A 22,312-nucleotide genomic window follows, 5' to 3' on the forward strand; every position below is an offset into this window, starting at 1 on the left:
TTGCAGTTTTGCCACAAAAACAAGACTTACCAGGCAGCATGTTCAAACTCCAGCAATCCCAAGGGCATTTGTGGGGCATGGGATACAGGAATGAGGAGGGCCAGGGGAAGAGCTAGAGTTGCTGGGAGGGAAGGGTATGGGAGGGAGGAGACAACTGCAGCTAGCAACAATGGGAAAACTGTGAATCTAAACCACAAAGGCTTCCTGCAGAACAGGGTAACAGGGAAAAGGCAATTCTTTTTTACCACCTACCAGGAACTCAGAACTGGCATTTCATGATAAAGCTAAAAAGATGGAGCCTTCAATTAAATGTAAACAAAGTAAACTTAAGAAAGCAACCAAAAGTAACTTGAAAGGACATATCATAAACTTCATAGAGGCTTAAGAAAAACAATTAGGAGGCTGTTTTCTCTAGGGGCATTCCTGCTGACAAAGGTCAGCAGTATAACAATAAGGTTTGCAGGATAGCAGCTGCTTCCAGAGGGCCAGCCCTAAAAAACAGTCCCTTGCACCACAGTGAAAAGGAGCGCTAGAAGAAGACATGCCCAAACTACTTTAGATAATAACCAAAACAATGTCATTGTTTGACTACTTAATTCACAATTCCAAGACTTTCTGGACTTAAATTAAATTATATCACTTTAATAAGCAAAACACCTCCTTACACAAGACACAAACTCTTTTTTTTTTTTTTAATTTTTATTTATTTATGATAGTCACACAGAGAGAGAGAGGCAGAGACACAGGCAGAGGGAGAAGCAGGCTCCATACCGGGAGCCCGACGTGGGATTCGATCCCAGGTCTCCAGGATCACGCCCTGGGCCAAAGGCAGGCGCCAAACCGCTGCGCCACCCAGGGATCCCAAGACACAAACTCTTAAGGAAAATTATCGCATGAACTGAGCTGCTGAATTCAAGAATCAATTTTAAAATGCTTGCGAATTCAAAGATTCCCAAAACCAAAGGCAAGGACAGTGAAAGATCTCCACCCCTCTTTCAGAGAAGAAGCCAAGTTATATCACCAAGAACAAACAGCAGACAGAGTTCTGACCCCAAACATGTGATCAGTCAGCCCAGAACTTACATTTGCAGGCAGGGCACAGAGGCCCCAGAAGACCAACACACACCCTTCTATGTATTACACCCAGTTACAAAACAACTTTATTAAAAGGAGTTGTCTTATAAGAATATTGATTTAAAAAAACTCATCAGCAGAATCCCTACCAATTATGAAGGTCTGTTGTATTTCTATAGGTTGCAAGAGAAAATGAGTTGACTTTTTAAAAGATTTACTAGTAAAATTAAACACCTGCAGGCATTGCCCAAAACTAATTAGGCTCTTACATTTTAACAATATACTAAATATACTAAAGTACTCCTTTCACAACAGTAAGAGTGTCCAAAAAAAAAAAAAAAAAAAGATACAATATTGCTTTTCTTTTGCTAACCATTAGCATTCTAACTGGGGTCTCCTAATGGTAGGTGGGGGTAGAGATGTCATTCTAAAGTATGAAACCTAGGATTTCTATTGATCAGTGCTAAGGGAATATAAAGAAAGAATATACAAATTACAAATTACAATATAGAATAGAATAGAATATACAAATTATCAAGGTCAAGCTCTCTAATCAAGTCATTCAGTGACAGTTATACATGCGTTGTGGGACTAATCAAATAAAACTAGAATACTGGAGCAGAGTTACAGATCTTCAACCCTGGTTACAATGTAACTACATAAATAACTTTTCATATATAGCCAGGCAAGGAAGGTGATCCACCGGAAAATCTCACCCTGACAGATTGTAATCTCTTTTGAAGCCCCTCAGAAAGTAATTCATATAAAACTCTTCTATATAATCACATCCCGCCTTGTATAAGTTATTTCTTGACTTCTTTTTTTTTAAGTAGGCTCCACACCCAGCAGGGCTTGAAGTCACAACTGTGAAATTGAGACTGAGCTGTGATCAAGAGTTGTACACTTAAACCAACTGAGCCACCCAGGTGCCCCTATTTTTGACACTTCTTATTTCCTTTTCAAGACTGCACAGGAGATAACTACAGGTGTAACACAGGAGTAACTACAGGTGTCTGCTACCTAAGTGCCAAACTGCCTGTGGAAGAGTTTTTTTGTGAGCATGACTGTTAGGTCAAGAGGGAGAGTGATATATATGGTTTCAGAAGTCACGTTAAAATGTCCTAAGATCCTGGGCACCTGGGTGGCTCAGCTGGTTAAGTAAGCACTTGCCTTTGGCTCAGATCATGATCCCAAAGTCCTGGGATGGACCCCTGCCTGGGTCAGGTTTCCTGCTCAGGGGGGAGCCTGCTTCTCCCTCTCCCTGCACACCCACCGCGCCCTTCCTCATGCTCTTTCTCTCTCTCAAATAAATAAATAAAATCTTTATAAGTAAATAAATATCCCAGGAATCTAAAGTTAGATGACTGGTTACAACAGTACTTTTTAAAATTGTGCTTCAACAAAACTTGTCATATTGTTCTAGTACTATGCAAGGAGTATTACACATTAGCCTTCCTTTGACTATAAGAGACAAAGACCGGGGATGACTCGCTGGCTCAGCGGTTGAGTGTCTCCCTTTGGTTCAGGTCATGATCCTGAGTCCTGGGATCTGGCCCCACATTGGGCTTCCTGCATGGAGCCTGCTTCTCCCTCTGCCTGTGTCTCTGCCTCTGTTTCTCTCATGAATAAATTAAAAAAAAAAAAAAAAAAGAGAGCAAAAAAAAAAAAGAGACAGACACCTCAGGAAACAAAAATATGGGAGAAACTACCCCTAAGACTTGAATAAAGTAATTAAGAGAAATGGAGGAGGGGAGCAAGAACCCAGGCTAAAAAGACCCCACTTAGTCTGATACCACAATGTTTCATAATTGGTCTCCACTAACAAGCAAGGTAGGATACAGCAGAATGTTCAATTTAATGAAGGAACATTTTGCTTCTCTTAAAGTTATAAAAGAGAAATGGAATTCCTCTAAGAAAAACCAAGGTGACTCCCTCCTGGAGTAACCCCAAAGCAAAACCATTTTTGTTGATTTGTATTTCTGACATGCTAATGATAATGGTGATGTTGGCAGTAAAGACAAGAGTTGAGTGGCTCCAGAGTTGGAGCCAAATTGGAAAATAAAAGCCTCTTCATTCTAGCACTCCAGAGGGTACTGAGGAAGTCTGTGGACTTTTAAATAAACTATGGAGGATTGAGGTGGGGAGGAGCAGGGTAGAGATTACTTTGTATCAAGTGGAAGACCATAGAAACAGTAGCATTTAACCCCTAGGCTATATGCTCACAGGAAAAAAAATGGGGGGGGGGGGAGCTTAATTCAGAGCTGTGAAACTGGAGTTCTAGAAAATGAAACTAAGATACCAACTTGATTTCAGTTAAGAAGGAATCCCCCCAAAATATTCTAGCTTTTTGTCTCTATATTGTAAAGGAGAATACAATAAAGTCCAAGGAAAACAAGAAAAACTATACAGCTAATTTGTATCTAGTTTTTATTCTGAGATTTATTCACAGTATTGGTAAATAGTGTCTATACCTTAAATATCTGATGATTTCACTTAAGTACATAGTACTGAGAAGACGTATATTACAGACAAGGAAGAGAAACAAGGGGGAAAATTTTATTCTAAGGACACATTTTGGAGAAACTTTGGCTGTTAAGCACAGGCCTACTGAGTAAAACCATCCAAGAAAACTTTCGTGTATTTCTCATACAAATGGACTCTTAAAAAAAAAAAAAGAAAAAAGAGGAAAGGGGCGCCTGGGTGACTCTGTAAGTTAAGAGTCAGACTTAATTTCAGCTGGGGTCATGATCTCAGAGTTGTGGGCTCAAGTCAACACTGGGCGTGGAGCCTGCTTGGGATTCTCTTTCTCCCTTGGCCCCTCCCCACTCCTGCTCACTTGCATGCTCTCAGAGACCATTTATTTGGGTTTCTGCTGTTACAATATCATCACTGTTTAAATTAATATATTCAATTACATCTTGCACCCTCCTAAAAATTACTTCAAATAGCATTATCATTATGAATATTAGCCAACATATCTCTAGAACAGGGCTTAAATTTTCGTAAATTAGGCTGAAACTCCTAGAAAGCAGTAAGAATGTGAAATATCTCTCAAGTACACTGCAGGATCACCTAATTCTAGTCTCACAGAAAGCAATAAAAAATATAAATCTGTCATTCTCTTTTATTTATTTTTAGAGGGGGGAGAAAGAGAGGGATGTGGTGGGGCAGAGGGAGAGTGAGAGAATCTTAATTCCACTATTGGGTACTTATCCAAGAAAACAAAAAGACTAATTCGAAGAGATATATGCACCCCTATGGTTATTGCAGCATTTTTTACAATAGCCAATATATGGAAGCAACCTGTGTCTATCAGTAGATGAATGGATAAGGAAAATGTGGTATATTTACAATGGAATCTTACACAGCCATTAAAAAGGATGAGATTGTGCCATTTGAGACAAAATGGATGGATCTAGACAGTATTACACTAAATGAAATGTTAGACTGAGAAAGACAAATACCATGTGATTCCATTCATAAGTGAAATCTAAAAAAAATGAATAAACAAATGAAAAGAATCAAATCTATAAATACAGAGAACTGATGGTTGCTGGGACTAGGGGCAAAATGGGTGAAAGGAAGAGGGAGGCTTCCAGTTACGGAACAGATAAGTCACAGCAATAAAAGGCATAGCATAAGGAATATAGTCAGGACTCCTGGGTGGCTCAGCAGTTGAGCATCTGCCTTCAGCTCGAGGCATGATCCCGTGGTCCTGGGATTGAGTCCCATATCAGGCTCCCTGCATGGAGTCTGCTTCTCCCTCTGTCTCTGCCTCTCTCTCTCTCTCTCTCTCATGAATTAAAAAGGAATATAGTCAATGATATTTAATAATAATGCAATGGGACAGACAGTAGCTACACTTGTGAAAACTTGCCAAATCACTAAGTGTACACCTGAAACTAATATAACATTGTGCGTCAACTATACTCAAATAAAAGGAAAAGGAAAAAAAGAACCAAATTGAGTCTACAGCTGTGGTAAGCTGTCAGCAGAGTAATTTATATTTTTGGCGATATTGTTTCCTGAATTATTTTTGGTCTTCTCTAACAATAGTGAAAGCCTCAGAGATTTCTACCATACTTCAGAAAAGTTGAACTGATTTGGGGTAGAGTTATTAATAATATGTTGAGATGTATATGCTAAATTTTTTGCTTTGTTCAACTGAACCTTAATTATCAAATGGTTGTGCCAGGACAACTCAATGGCAAAAGAATAGTCTCATTAACAAATGGCATTGAAGCAACTGAATGAAGAAGAGAATGAAGAGAATGAAGTTGGACTCCTGTTGCACATTACAGGTAAAAATTAATTCACAATGGGGTCAAATCTCCAAATGAGTGAGCTAAAACTATAAAACTTTTAGAAGAATATATAAACAGATATCTTCATGACCTTGGATTAGGTGGTCTTCTAAGAGGACATAAGCAGCAAAAGAAAAAATACATAAATCTGACTTCATCAAAATTAGTAAGACAACCCAAAGAATGGGAATAAATATTTGCAAATTATATATAAGGGACTTGTATCTAGAATATATAAAGAATTCTACCAACTGAATAATAAAAACAATCCAAATTACAAATAGGTATCTTTTAAAACCTCAGTTAAAAAAGTATCTGAGGAAACAAACAAACAAAAAAAAAAAGTATCTGAGGGACACCTGGATGGCTCAGCAGTTGGGCACCTGCCTTCGGCTCAGGTCGAGATCCCGGGATCCGGGATCGAGTCCCACATTGGGCTCCCTGCGGGGACCCTGCTTCTCCCTCTGCCTGTGTCTCTGCCTCTCTCTCTCTGTCTCTCATGAACAAATAAATAAAATCTTAAATAAATAAATAAATAAATAATATCTGAATAGATATTTCTCCAAAGAAGATATATAAATGGGTAATGAGCACATGAAAAACTACTCAACAGCAGAGTACAGAAAGTGGCAGGAGTGACTATACAGTGGAGAAACCTGACAGTCAGTGCATTAGCCAGCTCAGTATCAACAATGATAAATCACATCAATAATACATTCCTTGTTATGATACAATGAGAATGACATTGTATCCCTGTGATCTTCTACTCAAAAACCTCAACCCCAGTCCAATCATGAGAAAAATACAAAACAATTCCAAAAGAGGGGCGTCCTACAAAATACTTAACCAGTACTCCTCAAAACTGTCAAGATCATCAAAAACGATCAGAGTATGCAAAACCCTTATAGCTAAGAGGAGCCAGCAAGAACTGACAAGTAACATACATGGAGTTGTTTTTTTTTTTTTAAGGTTTATTTATTTATTGAGAGAGAGAGAGAGAGCACAAACAGGAGGGGAGATGGAGAGTAAGAGAGACTCCCAGGCAGACTCCACACCAAATATGGACCCCAGTGAAGGACTCCATCTCACAACACTGAGATTACAGCCTGAGCCAAAACCAAGAGTCTGATGCTTAATCAGCTGTACCACACAGGCACCCCTGTAATGTGGAATTTTAGATAGGAACTTAGAACCAAAAAAGATATTAGGTAAAAACTGAAGACATTTGAATAAACTATGGACTTTACTTAATAACAACATATCAATATTGGTTCATTAACTGCAACATACTATACTAATGTAAAAAATTAATAATAGGAGAAACTGTGGGGGGGGGGGGCGGGGACCACATGGGAACTGCATCTACAATCTGCTCAAATTTTTTGTAAATCTAAACCTGTTCTGGGGCAGCTGGGTGGCTCAGTGGTTGAATATCTGACTTTGGCTCAGTTCATGATCCTGGGGTCTTGGGATCCAGTCCCACATCGGGCTCCCTGCAGGGAGCCTGTTTCTCCCTCTGCCTATGTCTCTGCCTCTCTCTGTGTGTCTCTCATAAATAAATAAATAAATAAATCTTTTTTAAAAATCTAAAACTGCTCTAAAAAATAAACTATTTTTAATAATAAATAATTTTAAATATACTCAAAAGTATTTTTTAAAACAAATTTTAATAATAGTAATTTTTAAACACAAGTTAAATAAAAACACGGGATCCCTGGGTGGCTCAGTGGTTTAGCGCTTGCCTTTGGCCCAGGGCATGATCCTGGAGTCCCTGGACCGATTCCCACATCGGGCTCCCAGCATGGAGCCTGCTTCTCCCTCCTCCTGTGTCTCTGCCTCTCTCTCTCTCTCTGTGTCTATCTCTATCATAAATAAATAAATAAATAAATCTAAAAAAAAAAGTTAAATAAAAACAAAATAAAAATCACTGGGCATCTGGGTGGCTCAGTTGGTTAAGTCCAACTCTTGGTTTTGGGTCAGTTCATGATCTCAGGGGTCATGAGATCGTGCCCCGTGTGGGGCACCATGCTCAGTGGGGAGTCTGCTTGAGATTTTCTCCCTCTCCCTACCTCTGCCCTTCCCCGCCCACTCATGTGCAGACATGCTCTCTCAAAAAAATAAATTTTTTTAAATTTATTTATTCATAGAGACACAGCTAGAGAGAGAGAGGCAGAGACACAGGCAGAGGGAGAAACAGGCACCATGCAGGGAGCCCGACGTGGGACTTGATCCCGGGTCTCCAGGATCACGCCCTGGGCTGCAGGTGGCGCTAAACCGCTGCGCCACAGGGGCTGCCCTAAATGTTTTTAAATAATCAAAATCACAATTAGATACCTTTTCACACTCACTAAGATGGCTATAATCAAAAAGATAGATAATACTGAATGTTGGCAAGAATATGAAGAAATCTGAAACCTACACTTATGGTAGAAATGTAAATGGTGCAGCTACCTTAGAAAACAGTCTGGCCGATCCTCAAAAGATTAAACATAGAATTACAATATGACCCAGCAATTCTACTCCTAATCATATACCCAAGAGAAATGAAAACATGTGTTCATTCAAAAACTTGTACACAAATGTGCATAACAGCTTTATTCTTAATAGCCAAAACGTGGAAGCAACCCAAGTATGTATCAACTAATGAATGGATAAATTATGGTATATTCATACAATGGAATAGTATTAACATTAGAATGAAGTGTCAATATATGCTATAATATGTATAATATATATAACTTAAAGTATGCTAAGTGGAAAAAGCCAATCACAAAAGACCACCTATTGCATGATTCTAATTGTATGAAATGTCCAGAACAGGCATAGGCATTTCTTTTGAGGGTGATAAAAATATTCTAAAATTGATTGTGATGATGGTTGTTCAACTCAGTGAATATATTAAAAACCACTGAATTGCATTTGGAGGGAGGGGCAAGATGGCGGAAGAGTAGGGTCTCCAAATCACCTGTCCCCACCAAATTACCTAGAAAACCTTCAAATTTTCCTGAAAATCTATGAATTCGGCCTCAAAATTAAAGAGAGAACACCTGGAATGCTACAGTGAGAAGAGTTCGCGCTTCTACCAAGGTAGGAAGACGGGGAAAAAAGAAATAAAGAAACAAAAGGCATCCAAGGGGGAGGGGCCCTGCGAGGAACCGGGCTAAAGCTGGGGCGAGTGTCCCCAGGACAGAGAGCCCCGTCCCAGAGAAGCAGGAGCTGCACCAACCTTCCCGGGCGGAAAGGGGCTCGCAGGGAGTTGGAGCAGGACCCCAGGAGGGCGGGGATGCCCTCAGGATCCCTGGGACACCAACAGACACCTGCGCGCGCCCAGGAGAGTGCGCCGAGCTCCCTGAAGGGCTGCAGCGCGCACGGCGGGACCCGGGAGCAGCTCCCAGGGGCTCCGGCGGCGGCTCCGCGTAGGTGGCTGCGCTGCCGGGAGCGTGAATCCAACAGCGCAGGCCCCGGAGCACAGGGCACCGGGACACAGCCCAGGATCCGGCCTCCCCCCAGGACAGGCAGAGGCCAGGAGGTCCCAGGACAGCAAGGACGTTCCTGCCCCGAGCTGAGCAGATCAGCGGCCCGCCCCGGAGCTTCCAGGCCCTGCAGACAGAGAGCTCAGTAGTTACTGTGGGAGCTGAATCCAGGTTTCCAGAGCTGCGGCAGCCACTGGGGTTGTTCCTCCAGGGGCCTCACGGGGTAAACAACCCCCACTGAGCTCTGCACCAGGCAGGGGGCAGAGCAGTTCCCCCAAGTGCTAACACCTGAAAATCAGCACAGCAGGCCCCTCCCCCAGAAGACCAGCTAGACGGACAAGTTCCAAGGGAAGTCAAGGGACTTAAAGTATACAGAATCAGAAGATACTCCCCCGTGGTTTTTGTTGTTGTTGTTGTTGTTGTTTTGTTTTGTTTCGTTTTGTTTTGCTTTTTGATTTGTTTCCTTCCCCCACCCTTTTTTTCCTTTCTTTTTCTTTCTCTTTTTCTTTTTTTTTTCTTTTTTCTTTCTCTTTTCTTTCCTTCTTTCTCTCCTCTCTTTTTCTCCTTTTCCCAATACAACTCACTTTGGCCACTCTGCACTGAGCAAAATGACTAGAAGGAAAACCTCACCTCAAAAGAAAGAATCAGAAACAGTCCTCTCTCCCACAGAGTTACAAAATCTGGATTACAATTCAATGTCAGAAAGCCAATTCAGAAGCACTATTATACAGCTACTGGTGGCTCTAGAAAAAAAGCATAAAGGACTCAAGAGACTTCATGACTGCAGAATTTAGAGCTAATCAGGCAGAAATTAAAAATCAACTGAATGAGATGCAATCCAAACTAGAAGTCCTAACAACGAGGGTTAACGAGGTGGAAGAACGAGTGAGTGACATAGAAGACAAGTTGATTGCAAAGAGGGAAACTGAGGAAAAAAGAGACAAACAATTAAAAGACCATGAAGATAGATTAAGGGAAATAAACGACAGCCTGAGGAAGAAAAACCTACGTTTAATTGGTGTTCCCGAAGGCGCGGAAAGGGACAGAGGGCCAGAATATGTATTTGAACAAATTCTAGCTGAAAACTTTCCTAATCTGGGAAGGGAAACAGGCATTCAGATCCAGAAAATAAAGAGATCCCCCCCTAAAATCAATAAAAACCGTTCAACACCTCAACATTTAATAGTGAAGCTTGCAAATTCCAAAGATAAAGAGAAGATCCTTAAAGCAGCAAGAGACAAGAAATCCCTGACTTTTATGGGGAGGAGTATTAGGGTAACAGCAGACCTATCCACAGAGACCTGGCAGGCCAGAAAGGGCTGGCAGGATATATTCAGGGTCCTCAATGAGAAGAACATGCAACCAAGAATACTTTATCCAGCAAGGCTCTCATTCAAAATGGAAGGAGAGATAAAGAGCTTCCAAGACAGCCAAGAACTGAAAGAATATGTGACCTCCAAACCAGCTCTGCAAGAAATTTTAAGGGGGACTCTTAAAATCCCCTTGAAGAAGAAGTTCAGTGGAACAATCCACAAAAACAAGGACTGAATAGATATCATGATGACACTAAACTCATATCTCTCAATAGTAACTCTGAACGTGAACGGGCTTAATGACCCCATCAAAAGGCACAGGGTTTCAGACTGGATAAAAAAGCAGGACCCATCTATTTGCTGTCTATAAGAGACTCATTTTAGACAGAAGGACACCTACAGCCTGAAAATAAAAGGTTGGAGAACCATTTACCATTCGAATGGTCCTCAAAAGAAAGCAGGGGTAGCCATCCTTATATCAGATAAACTAAAATTTACCCCGAAGACTGTAGTGAGAGATGAAGAGGGACACTATCTCATACTTAAAGGATCTATCCAACAAGAGGACTTAACAATCCTCAATATATATGCCTCGAATGTGGGAGCTGCCAAATATATAAATCAATTAATAACCAAAGTGAAGAAATACTTAGATAATAATACACTTATACTTGGTGACTTCAATCTAGCTCTTTCTATACTCGATAGGTCTTCTAAGCACAACATCTCCAAAGAAACGAGAGCTTTAAATGATACACTGGACCAGATGGATTTCACAGATATCTACAGAACTTTACATCCAAACTCAACTGAATATACATTCTTCTCAAGTGCACATGGAACTTTCTCCAGAATAGACCACATACTGGGTCACAAATCGGGTCTGAACCGATAGCAAAAGATTGGGATCATCCCCTGCATATTCTCAGACCATAATGCCTTGAAATTAGAACTAAATCACAACAAGAAGTTTGGAAGGACCTCAAACACGTGGAGGTTAAGGACCATCTTGCTAAAAGATGAAAGGGTCAACCAGGAAATTAAGGAAGAATTAAAAAGATTCATGGAAACTAATGAGAATGAAGATACAACCGTTCAAAATCTTTGGGATGCAGCAAAAACAGTCCTGAGGGGGAAATACATCGCAATACAAGCATCCATTCAAAAACTGGAAAGAACTCAAATACAAAAGCTAACCTTACACTAAAAGGAGCTAGAGAAAAAACAGCAGATAGATCCTACACCCAGGAGAAGACAAGAGTTAATAAAGATTCGAGCAGAACTCAACGAAATCGAGACCAGAAAAACTGTGGAACAAATCAACAGAACCAGGAGTTGGTTCTTTGAAAGAATTAATAAGATAGATAAGCCATTAGCCAGCCTTATTAAAAAGAAGAGAGAGAAGACTCAAATTAATAAAATCATGAATGAGAAAGGAGAGGTCACTACCAACACTAAGGAAATACAAACGATTTTGAAAACATATTATGAACAGCTATACGCCAATAAATTAGGCAATCTAGAAGAAATGGACGCATTCCTGGAAAGCCACAAACTACCAAAACTGGAACAGGAAGAAATAGAAAACCTGAACAGGCCAATAACCAGGGAGGAAATTGAAGCAGTCATCAAAAACCTCCCAAGACACAAGAGTCCAGGGCCAGATGGCTTCCCAGGGGAATTCTATCAAACGTTTAAAGAAGAAACCATACCTATTCTCCTAAAGCTGTTTGGAAAGATAGAAAGAGATGGAGTACTTCCAAATTCGTTCTATGAGGCCAGCATCACCTTAATTCCAAAACCAGACAAAGACCCAACCAAAAAGGAGAATTACAGACCAATATCCCTGATGAACATGGATGCAAAAATTCTCAACAAGATACTGGCCAATAGGATCCAATAGTACATTAAGAAAATTATTCACCATGACCAAGTAGGATTTATCCCTGGGACACAAGGCTGGTTCAACACCCGTAAAACAATCAATGTGATTCATCATATCAGCAAGAGAAAAACCAAGAACCATATGATCCTCTCATTAGATGCAGAGAAAGCATTTGACAAAATACAGCATCCATTTCTGATCAAAACTCTTCAGAGTGTAGGGATAGAGGGAACATTCCTCAACATCTTAAAAGCCATCTATGAAAAGCCCACAGCAAATATCATTCTCAATGGGGAAGCACTGGGAGCCTTTCCCCTAAGATCAGGAACAAGACAGGGATGTCCACTCTCACCACTACTATTCAACATAGTACTAGAAGTCCTAGCCTCAGCAATCAGACAACAAAAAGACATTAAAGGCATTCAAATTGACAAAGAAGAAGTCAAACTCTCCCTCTTTGCCGATGACATGATACTCTATATAGAAAACCCAAAAGCCTCCACCCCAAGATTGCTAGAACTCATACAGCAATTTGGTAGCGTGGCAGGATACAAAATCAATGCCCAGAAATCAGTGGCATTTCTATACACTAACAATGAGACTGAAGAAAGAGAATTAAGGAGTCAATCCCATTTACAATTGCACCCAAAAGCATAAGATACCTAGGAATAAACCTAACCAAAGATGTAAAGGATCTATACCCTAAAAACTATAGAACACTTCTGAAAGAAATTGAGGAAGACACAAAGAGATGGAAAAATATTCCATGCTCATGGATTGGCAGAATTAATATTGTGAAAATGTCAATGTTACCCAGGACAATATACACGTTTAATGCAATCCCTATCAAAATACCATGGACTTTCTTCGGAGAGTTAGAACAAATTATTTTAAGATTTGTGTGGAATCAGAAAAGACCCCGAATAGCCAGGGGAATTTTAAAAAAGAAAACCATATCTGGGGGCATCACATTGCCAGATTTCAGGTTGTACTACAAAGCTGTGGTCATCAAGACAGTGTGGTACTGGCACAAAAAGAGACACATAGATCAGTGGAACAGAATAGAGAACCCAGAAGTGGACCCTGAACTTTATGGTCAACTAATATTCGATAAAGGAGGAAATACTATCCATTGGAAGAAAGACAGTCTCTTCAATAAATGGTGCTGGGAAAATTGGACATCCACATGCAGAAGAATGAAACTAGACCACTCTCTTTCACCATACACAAAGATAAACTCAAAATGGATGAAAGATCTAAATGTGAGACAAGATTCCATCAAAATCCTAGAGAAGAACACAGGCAACACCCTTTTTGAACTCGGCCACAGTAACTTCTTGCAAGATACATCCACGAAGGCAAAAGAAACAAAAGCAAAAATGAACTATTGGGACTTCATCAAGATAAGAAGCTTTTGCACAGCAAAGGATACAGTCAACAAAACTAAAAGACAGCCTACAGAATGGGAGAAGATATTTGCAAATGACATATCAGATAAAGGGCTAGTTTCCAAGATCTATAAAGAACTTATTAAACTCAACAGCAAAGAAACAAACAATCCAATCATGAAATGGGCAAAAGACATGAAGAGAAATCTCACAGAGGAAGACAGAGACATGGCCAACATGCATATGAGAAAATGCTCTGCATCACTTGCCATCAGGGAAATACAAATCAAAACCACAATGAGATACCACCTCACACCAGTGAGAATGGGGAAAATTAACAAGGCAGGAAACCACAAATGTTGGAGAGGATGCAGAGAAAAGGGAACCCTCTTACACTGTTGGTGGGAATGTGAACTAGTGCAGCCACTCTGGAAAACTGTGTGGAGGTTCCTCAAAGAGTTAAAAATAGACCTGCCCTACGACCCAGCAATTGCACTGCTGGGGATTTACCCCAAAGATACAGATGCAATGAAACGCCGGGACACCTGCACCCCGATGTTTATAGCAGCAATGGCCACAATAGCCAAACTGTGGAAGGAGCCTCGGTGTCCATCGAAAGATGAGTGGATAAAGAAGATGTGGTTTATGTATACAATGGAATATTACTCAGCTATTAGAAATGACAAATACCCACCATTTGCTTCAATGTGGATGGAACTGGAAGGTATTATGCTGAGTGAAGTAAGTCAGTCGGAGAAGGACAAACATTATATGTTCTCATTCATTTGGGGAATATAAATAATAGTGAAAGGAATATAAGGGAAGGGAGAAGAAATGTGTGGGAAATATCAGAAAGGGAGACAGAACGTAAAGACTGCTAACTCTGGGAAACGAACTAGAGGTGGTAGAAGGGGAGGAGGGCGGGTGGTGGGAGTGAATGGGTGACGGGCACTGGGGGTTATTCTGTATGTTGGTAAATTGAACACCAATAAAAAACAAATTTAAAAAATAAATAAATAAATAAATAACACTGAATGGTACACTTAAAGTGAGAGACTTGTCTGGTATGTGAATTATATCTCAATAAAGCTGTTTTTCAAGAAATCACAGTTTCTCTTTTTAAAAACAAGGACACTCTTATTTCATGTCTGTGGTTTAAACTAGGTCCCAATAAACAACAGCAGCTGCCACCTGGTAAAACTAGATGGCTTCAAATGCTTGGCAAACAACTTCTACGTACATGAGATTTTGAACAGTTGTTGTTAAAGAATACATAAGCAAAGAAAAGCAGTCTGTCAGTACATTCTTACACTCTGACATTGTCATTTCATACAGGACAGAATGCAATCACCATTTCCTTAAATCAAGAAACCAACAATAACACTATTGATTATACTTATGTCCAAAGTAAATGGAGACAGATAACTTACTCTGACAAAAAAAAGAAAAAGGCTGAAAATGCCTTCAAAAGGGCACAGCAGTAAAAGTCAGAGTGCATGTCTTGTGTTTGTATGGAAAGACAGAACAGATGAACAAAGCAGGCTGAAGTGATACTCACTGTGCCAAACTCTTTGCTAAACAATTACAAATATTCCCCCACACGTCTATAGAAATCCTTCCTGTGGCTTCTTGGGCATATTTCCATAGAGAACTCCTTCAGAATCTGACTTAAAACCATCTGTTTGATAAACAATCTGACTGTAACCTCTGGCGAGTGAAAAGAGGGCAGAAGGAAAAAAATGGGCAAGTGTTTACCTTCATTGAAGAAATATAAATACCACTCCTCAGTTGGAGATCTGAATTGGGAACAAGGAAAAAGGAAGATATGACAGCACAGATTAATGGTTTAGGAAAGGAAGCTGGACCTTTGTGACAATTTATTTCCTTTTCTTAAGCAAAGAATTTAAATGTACAGCTCACAGAAAGAAAAAAATAGTTGACCACTGAAGATAGGAAAAATGTCCTATCCATTCATAATTAAAGAAATGTGGAAAAAAAAAAAGAAATGTGGGATACGTGGGTGGGTCAGTGGTTGAAGGTATGCCTTTGGCTCAGGTCATCAACCTGGGGTCCTGGGGTCGAGTCCACATTGGGCTCCCTACATGGAGCCTGCTTCTCCCTCTGCCTGTGTCTCTGCCTCTCCTTCTGTGTCTCTCACAAATAAATAAACAAAACCTTTTTAAAGAAGGAGAGAGAAATGCCAAAGAAAGATACATATGATTTTTCAGATCTTGGAACGCCAAATATTTAAAAGTTGGATAAAATCAATATAGGTGAGGGAACAGAGAATAAATTCTCATGTACTCTTGGTAGTATTAAAATAAACTTAGCAGTATTTCTCAATTTTACATATTTATATCTTTGTTTCAACAATCCAAATTCTAGATATTTATCTAGTTTACAAAGATAAATGTAAGTAAATATTTATAGTTGCACTGTCTGTAATAAATAAAAACTGTCAATAGGGAAATGGTTAAATTATGTAAGTCTCATTTGGGAATATTTACAGAGGAAAAAAATACATATAGGATTTGCTTCAAAGTAACCACAGGATTTACTTCAAAATAATCACAAATTGACTAGGGGGAGTAAGGAAGGAGTATAGATAAAACACGACTATGTATTTAATAATTTTCATGAAGCTAGTAATGGGTACATATGGTTCATTACACTGTCCTCCTTATTTTTGTACGTTTGAAATTTGCCATAATAAAAATATACAAAATTATGAAACAATCTCATTGAAGAGGATAGTGGATAAAGGTACTGACCTACATAGCTTTGGAAATTACCAAATCTGTAAGCTAAAAGCACAGTGAACTGCACACAAGCACCGTACGCTAATGAAGCAGTTTCCTACAGGTGTACAGGGTAACAATTCTGAAACCTTTGTGTCTACTGGACCTGAACAGTTAGGTAACTGAATGGTGGATGGTAGAAAGTTTCTCACTTTTGGAATAGGAGATTACACATAAGCAGGAAAAAAATGCTAAAATGATCCATGTGGTAACGGGTTAGAGTTAGAATATGAACCCGGGTAGCTCAGCGGTTTAGCGTTGCCTTCAGCCCAGGGTGGGATCCTGGAGACCCAGGATCGAGTCCTATATCGGGCTCCCTGCAGGGAGCCTCCTTCTCCCTCTGCCTGTGTCTCTGCCTCTCTCTCTCTGTCTCTCATGAATAAATAAATTAAATCTTTGAAAAAAAAAAAAGAATATGAACTTGCGTTTATTTTTTTAAAGATTTTATTTATTTATTTGACACACAGAGAAAGAGAGAGAGAGCACAAGCAGGGGGAGCAGCAGGCAGACACAGAGAGAGAAGCAGGTTCCCTGCCAAGCAAAGAGCTCAGTGTGGGACCTGATCCCAGGACCGTGGATTACAACCTGGGCAGAAGACATTTAACCAACTGAGCCACCCAGGTGCCCCTGAACCTGTGTTCAGCTTAATAAAAATACAGATGTTACATCTAGAAATATTTATAGATATGTATATATGAATATACACAAATATTTACTCTGTCAGCTAAGACTGCTTAGAATCAATGACACCCCAGTTCTAACAAGCACATCTAGAGACAAGATCTTTGTTTCTAATACGGCTCCCAACAAAAGAAACCCAGGCTTCTTGGAGAAATGGCTAAATTCAGGACTGGAACAGGAAACGCACGTGATGAGCCTGAGCATCTTGCAATGTCAGAAACTAAGGAAATGCTAAAAACAAAACAAAAATCCTAAATTGACAGAGATATCTCAAAGGGACACAAGAGACAAACCAAATGAGCTCCCAACAGCCAAATCTGATTATAACCTAAGTACAAAATAAGTATCTATGAGTTCATACTGATAATAAGGATATGATTAAAGAGAGAACAAATTTCCCTTGCAGAAGAATTCCAGATAAATTTATATAGATACTCCACCTGCAAGGATGGGGACCATAAAGCCCACTCCTTAAGTGTATGGAGACCTCCCTCCAAAAAGTACAGTATGGAGGGGCACCCATGGGTGGTTCAATAAACTAAGCATCCGACTTCTGATTCAGCTAAGGTTATAATCTCAGGGTCATGAGATCAAGCCTCATGTCACGCTCGGCACTAGATGAGGAGCCTGCTTAAGTTTCTCTCTCCCCCCCAACTCTTGCTCTCTCTTAAAAAACAAAAAAGTACAAAAGATTCTCTCTCTCTTTCTTTCTCTCTCTCTCTCTCTCCCTCCCCCACACTCTCTTTTTTTTTTTGTTTTGTTTTGTTTTAAGAAAAGCAAATGTGGGATCCCTGGGTGGTGCAGCGGTTTAGCACCTGCCTTTGGCCCAGGGCACGATCCTGGAGACTCAGGATCGAGTCCCATGTCGGGCTCCAGGTGCATGGAGCCTGCTTCTCCCTCTGCCTGTGTCTCTGCCTCTCTCTCTGTGTGTGTGTGACTATCATAAATAAATTTAAAAAAACAAAAAAAGAAAAGAAAATGCTTTATTTACAATAACTCTGAAAACATTTTGTCCTATGTATGATGTACTATAGCACTTATCTTTTTTTTTAAAGTGGAATTAACCTTTAGACATATGACCATTCCACAGTTTGGGAAGAGAAGTGAAATGTGTATGTATGTGTGTGTGTATATCAGAAGGAAACTGTTGATGAGCTACCCACTGGCCTCCCCCAGCATAAAAACCATCAAATTACAGCCATCAGTATTTCTTTTATTCCTTTCTGGGGTTTTTTTTTTTTTTTTGGGGGGGGGGGTCATCTCTCTCTCTCAAAAAAAAAAAGTACAGCACAGAAGAAGGCAGGGGGGAGACTAACTTTAGCAGAGAAGGTCATTAATAACAATGATAAATCATGTTGATAATATATACCCTTGATATGATATGATGAGAAATATCACTGTATCTCTATGATCTTCCACCTAAAATGGACTCACTAAAATGGACTCTGGATGCTAGAAAGGGAGGCTGGAAGGGGGAGCTGTACTACTCAGTATCAGTTACAGGAGAAACTGTCCATTACAGATCCAACAAAAGAATCATCAACTACAGGTCCCAACAGAAAAAGATGTACACTGCATCTCATATTTTAAAAATCTAGGGATCCCTGGGTGGCGCAGCGGTTTGGCGCCTGCCTTTGGCCCAGGGTGCAATCCTGGAGACCCGGGATTGAATCCCACATCGGGCTCCTGGTGCATGGAGCCTGCTTCTCTCTCTGCCTGTGACTATAATTAATTAATTAATTAATTAATTAATTAATTAATTAATATTAAAAAAAATCTAGTAACTCTGCAACTCAGCCAATGAAAAATCACCTTACATTCTTGCTTTTCTCCAATGGATTTTTGTTCAAAACAACCCCTCCCAACTTCCTCTTTCTCCATAAAATAATGTTCCTCTCCTTTGTTTTTGGGATTTGCCTGTGGCTTTGCCATAGCTTGCACGGGCCTGAATTGCAATTGTCTGTTATTCCCAAAAACCTACTTTTCCTGGTAAAATAAATGGTTTGCTGGTAAAACTTTTATTTTTAAGATTAACGCACCCAAAAACCCGCAACCCCAGTCTAATTATAAGAACAACATCAGACAAATTCCAATAAAGGAGCATCCTAAAAACACTTGACTAATACTCCTCAAAACTATCAAGGTCATCAAAAACAAGGAAAGTCTCAAAAGCTGTGACAGCCAAGCAGAGCCTAAGGAGACATGACTACTAAATTAATGTGGTATCCTGGATGGGACCCTGGGACAAAGAAAAGACATTAGATAAAAGCTGAGGAAATTTGAAGTGGTTAATAATAATGTATCAATATTGATTAACTGCAATAAATCTGCTCTAAGATGTTAATGATAATGAAAACTGGATGAGGAATTATTTATAACTCTTTGTACTATCATCTCAATTTTTCTGTAAATCTAAAACACAAAACCTGTTTTAAAGTTTATGAAAAGGATAGGAACTTAAAGTCAGTAGTGAGTTGTTGCTGTTGTTTTTTTTAGATTTTATTTATTCATTAATGAGAGACACAGAAAGAGAGAGACAGACAGACAGAGACAGAGAGGCAGAAGCAGGCTCCATTCAAGGAGCCTGACGCGGGACTCAGTCCCAGGACTCCAGGATCATGCCCTGGGCGGAAGGCAGGTGCCAAACCGCTGAGCCACCCAGGGATCCCCCCCAGTAGTGAGTTTTTTTAAATCTCATGCAAATGAAAAATTATGTAACAGAGGAAAAATAAATCTCATGCAAATAATTTCTAGTGTATTTCCTACTCGAAAAAGGATACATGCCAGTGAAATGCTGTCTCAGAGGTAGCCTAAAGATTATAAAGACATTACAAATATAATTTTTTGCTCTCCAGTGGTAATGACCTCCCCATGAGAACATGCCCCTCATGAATGACCTCTTCCACCCATCCCCGGAGGAGGAGTAACCACAAGAAGCACCTGAATCAGAGTCCCAATTCCTACCTCATAGATGTGAAGTGTCCAGGATGCTACAAAATCAGTACCATCTTCAGCCATGCACAAACAGTAGTTTTGTGTGTTGGCTTCTCCACTGTCCTTTGTCAGTCTACAGGAGGAAAAGCAAGGCTTACAGAAGGATGCTCCTTCAAGGTGGGAAGCAGTACTAAAAGCACTCTGAATCAAGAGGAGTGGGAAACTATCCCAATAAACACATTTTGGATAAAATAATATATATATTTATATTTAATCTTAATACAGAAACTTGTTTAGGAAATATTATTACATTTTTTTTTTTTTTTTTTTTTTATGATAGTCACACAGAGAGAGAGAGAGAGGCAGAGACACAGACAGAGGGAGAAGCAGGCTCCATGCACCAGGAGCCCGACGTGGGATTCGATCCCGGGTTTCCAGGATCGCGCCCTGGGCCAAAGGCAGGCGCCAAACTGCTACGCCACCCAGGGATCCCTATTATTACATTTTTAAAATTTTTTTTATTATTACATTTTTTAAGTACTCTGTACCTATGCACAGAAAGGACGTATTAGAGGACATTAGAATTTATTCACCCTTAAGATCAGAAAAAGGAAACAGATTCTCTAGGTTCCGCATGATAATATTTGCATTGTATGATAATGTAGTCCCTATAAATTGTGTAAGTAGAATTCTGGTATTTTTATTTTATTTTATTTTATTTTATTTTATTTTATTTTATTTTATTTTATTTATTTATTCATGAGAGAGACACAGTGAGAGAGAGAGAGAGGCAGAGACACAGGCAGAGGGAGAAGCAGGCTCTATACAGGGAGCCCGATGTGGGACTCGATCCCGAGACTCGAGGATCACGCCCTGGGCTAAAGGCAGACGCTAAACCGCTGAGCCACTTAGGGATCCCAAATTCTAGCATATTTTAAATGTATTAGAAAAGGTTGCTCTTTAAATACTGTTGATAAATTATTTTAAAAAGCAAAATCTCCTTTTTTATTTCTTTTGCAAATTTGATGTCCACATAAAAAAGGTATAAAAATATTAAAGCAGAGCAAATGATGATGGAGTATGAAGGAATGAAGTGAAGCTATTGATTCTATTTGAACTTTAAAACTCTAACGAGAACTACACTGAACTTCTCATCTCCTCATGAACTATATCTTAAATATTTTAATTCATTAAATACTTACTGAGTCTACCTACTACTGTAAGCCAGATATAGTGTAATATAAGAGATACAAAGTCAAGGGGCCTTCAAAATCTAGTAAGAGAAAAAGAAAAACTGTAACACAGATGTGAACAAAATCCCTTGGGAAGGCTTTCCAGAGGAAGTAATAACTGAATTGTGTTTTAACACTATTGTATAATAAATAATTTGACTGGTCTTTGTGCCTGGTTCCTGGGAGGTACGCCTCTAAACCTTTGTAGTTTCCCAAATGATAGGAGTGTCTGTGTTATTCAAGCTGGCTCCTCCAGCCGCACTTGGTTTATGCTAACTAGGTAACTGATACTGGGCCCCTAGTTTCAAGATGGGGGCTGCCCATGCTAGAAAGACCAACCATGTATGTGATTAAAGGATTGGGGCACTGAGCTACATATTAGCCTGACCTCTGGAGAATAGAAAGATGCTGAAGACAGAGTTCATCATATGGCCAGTGATTCAATCACTCCTATCTACATAATGAAACCCCAATAAAAAATCTGAACACAGAGTTGGTGAGCTTCTCTGGTTGGTAGTACACATCGATGTGCTGGGAGGATGATACATACTAAGGACACAGAAGCTTTGCTTTTGGGAGCCTCCTAGACCTTGCCCTATGTATCCCTCCCCTTTCAAATTTGTAACCTTTTGCTATGATAAAACTGTAATCACAAGTGTAGAACTTTCCTGAGTTCTGTAAGTTGTTCTAGTGAATTATCAAACCTGAGGGGCTCAGAACTCCTGAATTCGGTCAGAAATACAAATGCCCTGGAGATTCCCGAACTCGTGGTTGGCATCTCAAATGCAGAAAGCCTTGTGAAGGACAAGGCCCCTAACTTGTGCAAATTGAGCTAGTTCTCATTAACGTCAAAACTACATTGCAAATACCCTACAGGAATTAGTTTAAAATATGGATTTACAGGGATCCCTGGGTGGCGCAGCGGTTTGGGGCCTGCCTTTGGCCCAGGGCACGATCCTGGAGACCCGGGATCGAATCCCACGTCGGGCTCCCGGTGCATGGAGCCTGCTTCTCCCTCTGCCTCTGTCTCTGCCTCTCTCTCTCTCTCTCTGTATGACTATCATCAATAAATAAAAAAATTTAAAAAAAAAATATGGATTTACAAAATTATTCATCACAAAATACAACGCATATCAACAAAATAGAATGTTACAGAATGATCTGTCATAGTTACTAATTCAGGGAATAAACAGGTAAGCTCTAGAGTGCCGCTGTGGCCAAATGCTCCAA

At 39.8% G+C, this 22,312-nt stretch overlaps 1 protein-coding gene and 1 pseudogene across 22 annotated transcripts in view; one reads left to right on the top strand and one right to left on the bottom strand.

Annotated features, from left to right (window-relative positions):
* Window positions 1–20,134, top strand: part of LOC144312368 (small ribosomal subunit protein eS27 pseudogene) — a 62,382-nt pseudogene extending 42,248 nt beyond the window's left edge. Inside the window, exons 2-3 of the transcript XR_013377836.1 lie at window positions 5,270–5,375; window positions 19,772–20,134. The product of XR_013377836.1 is annotated as a small ribosomal subunit protein eS27 pseudogene (transcript). The remainder of the gene's footprint in view (window positions 1–5,269; window positions 5,376–19,771) is intronic.
* The window catches only part of USP54 (ubiquitin specific peptidase 54), a 121,297-nt gene that overhangs the window by 78,439 nt on the left and 20,546 nt on the right, over window positions 1–22,312 (bottom strand). For 11 of the 21 annotated variants that reach the window (XR_013377832.1, XM_077895000.1, XM_077895001.1 and 8 more), the window contains exon 1: window positions 31–179. The exons of 4 other annotated variants lie outside the window; for them this stretch is intronic. The gene's annotated coding sequence lies outside the window, so the exon portion shown is untranslated. Of the gene's footprint in view, window positions 1–30; window positions 181–19,880; window positions 19,984–22,312 lie in introns of those variants that run through there. 6 more of the 21 variants (XM_077894990.1, XM_077894985.1, XM_077894987.1 and 3 more) reach the window with 2 other exon arrangements.

Source organism: Canis aureus, chromosome 4 (assembly GCF_053574225.1).
Source record: "Canis aureus isolate CA01 chromosome 4, VMU_Caureus_v.1.0, whole genome shotgun sequence".
NCBI classification, from domain to species: Eukaryota; Metazoa; Chordata; class Mammalia; order Carnivora; family Canidae; genus Canis; species Canis aureus.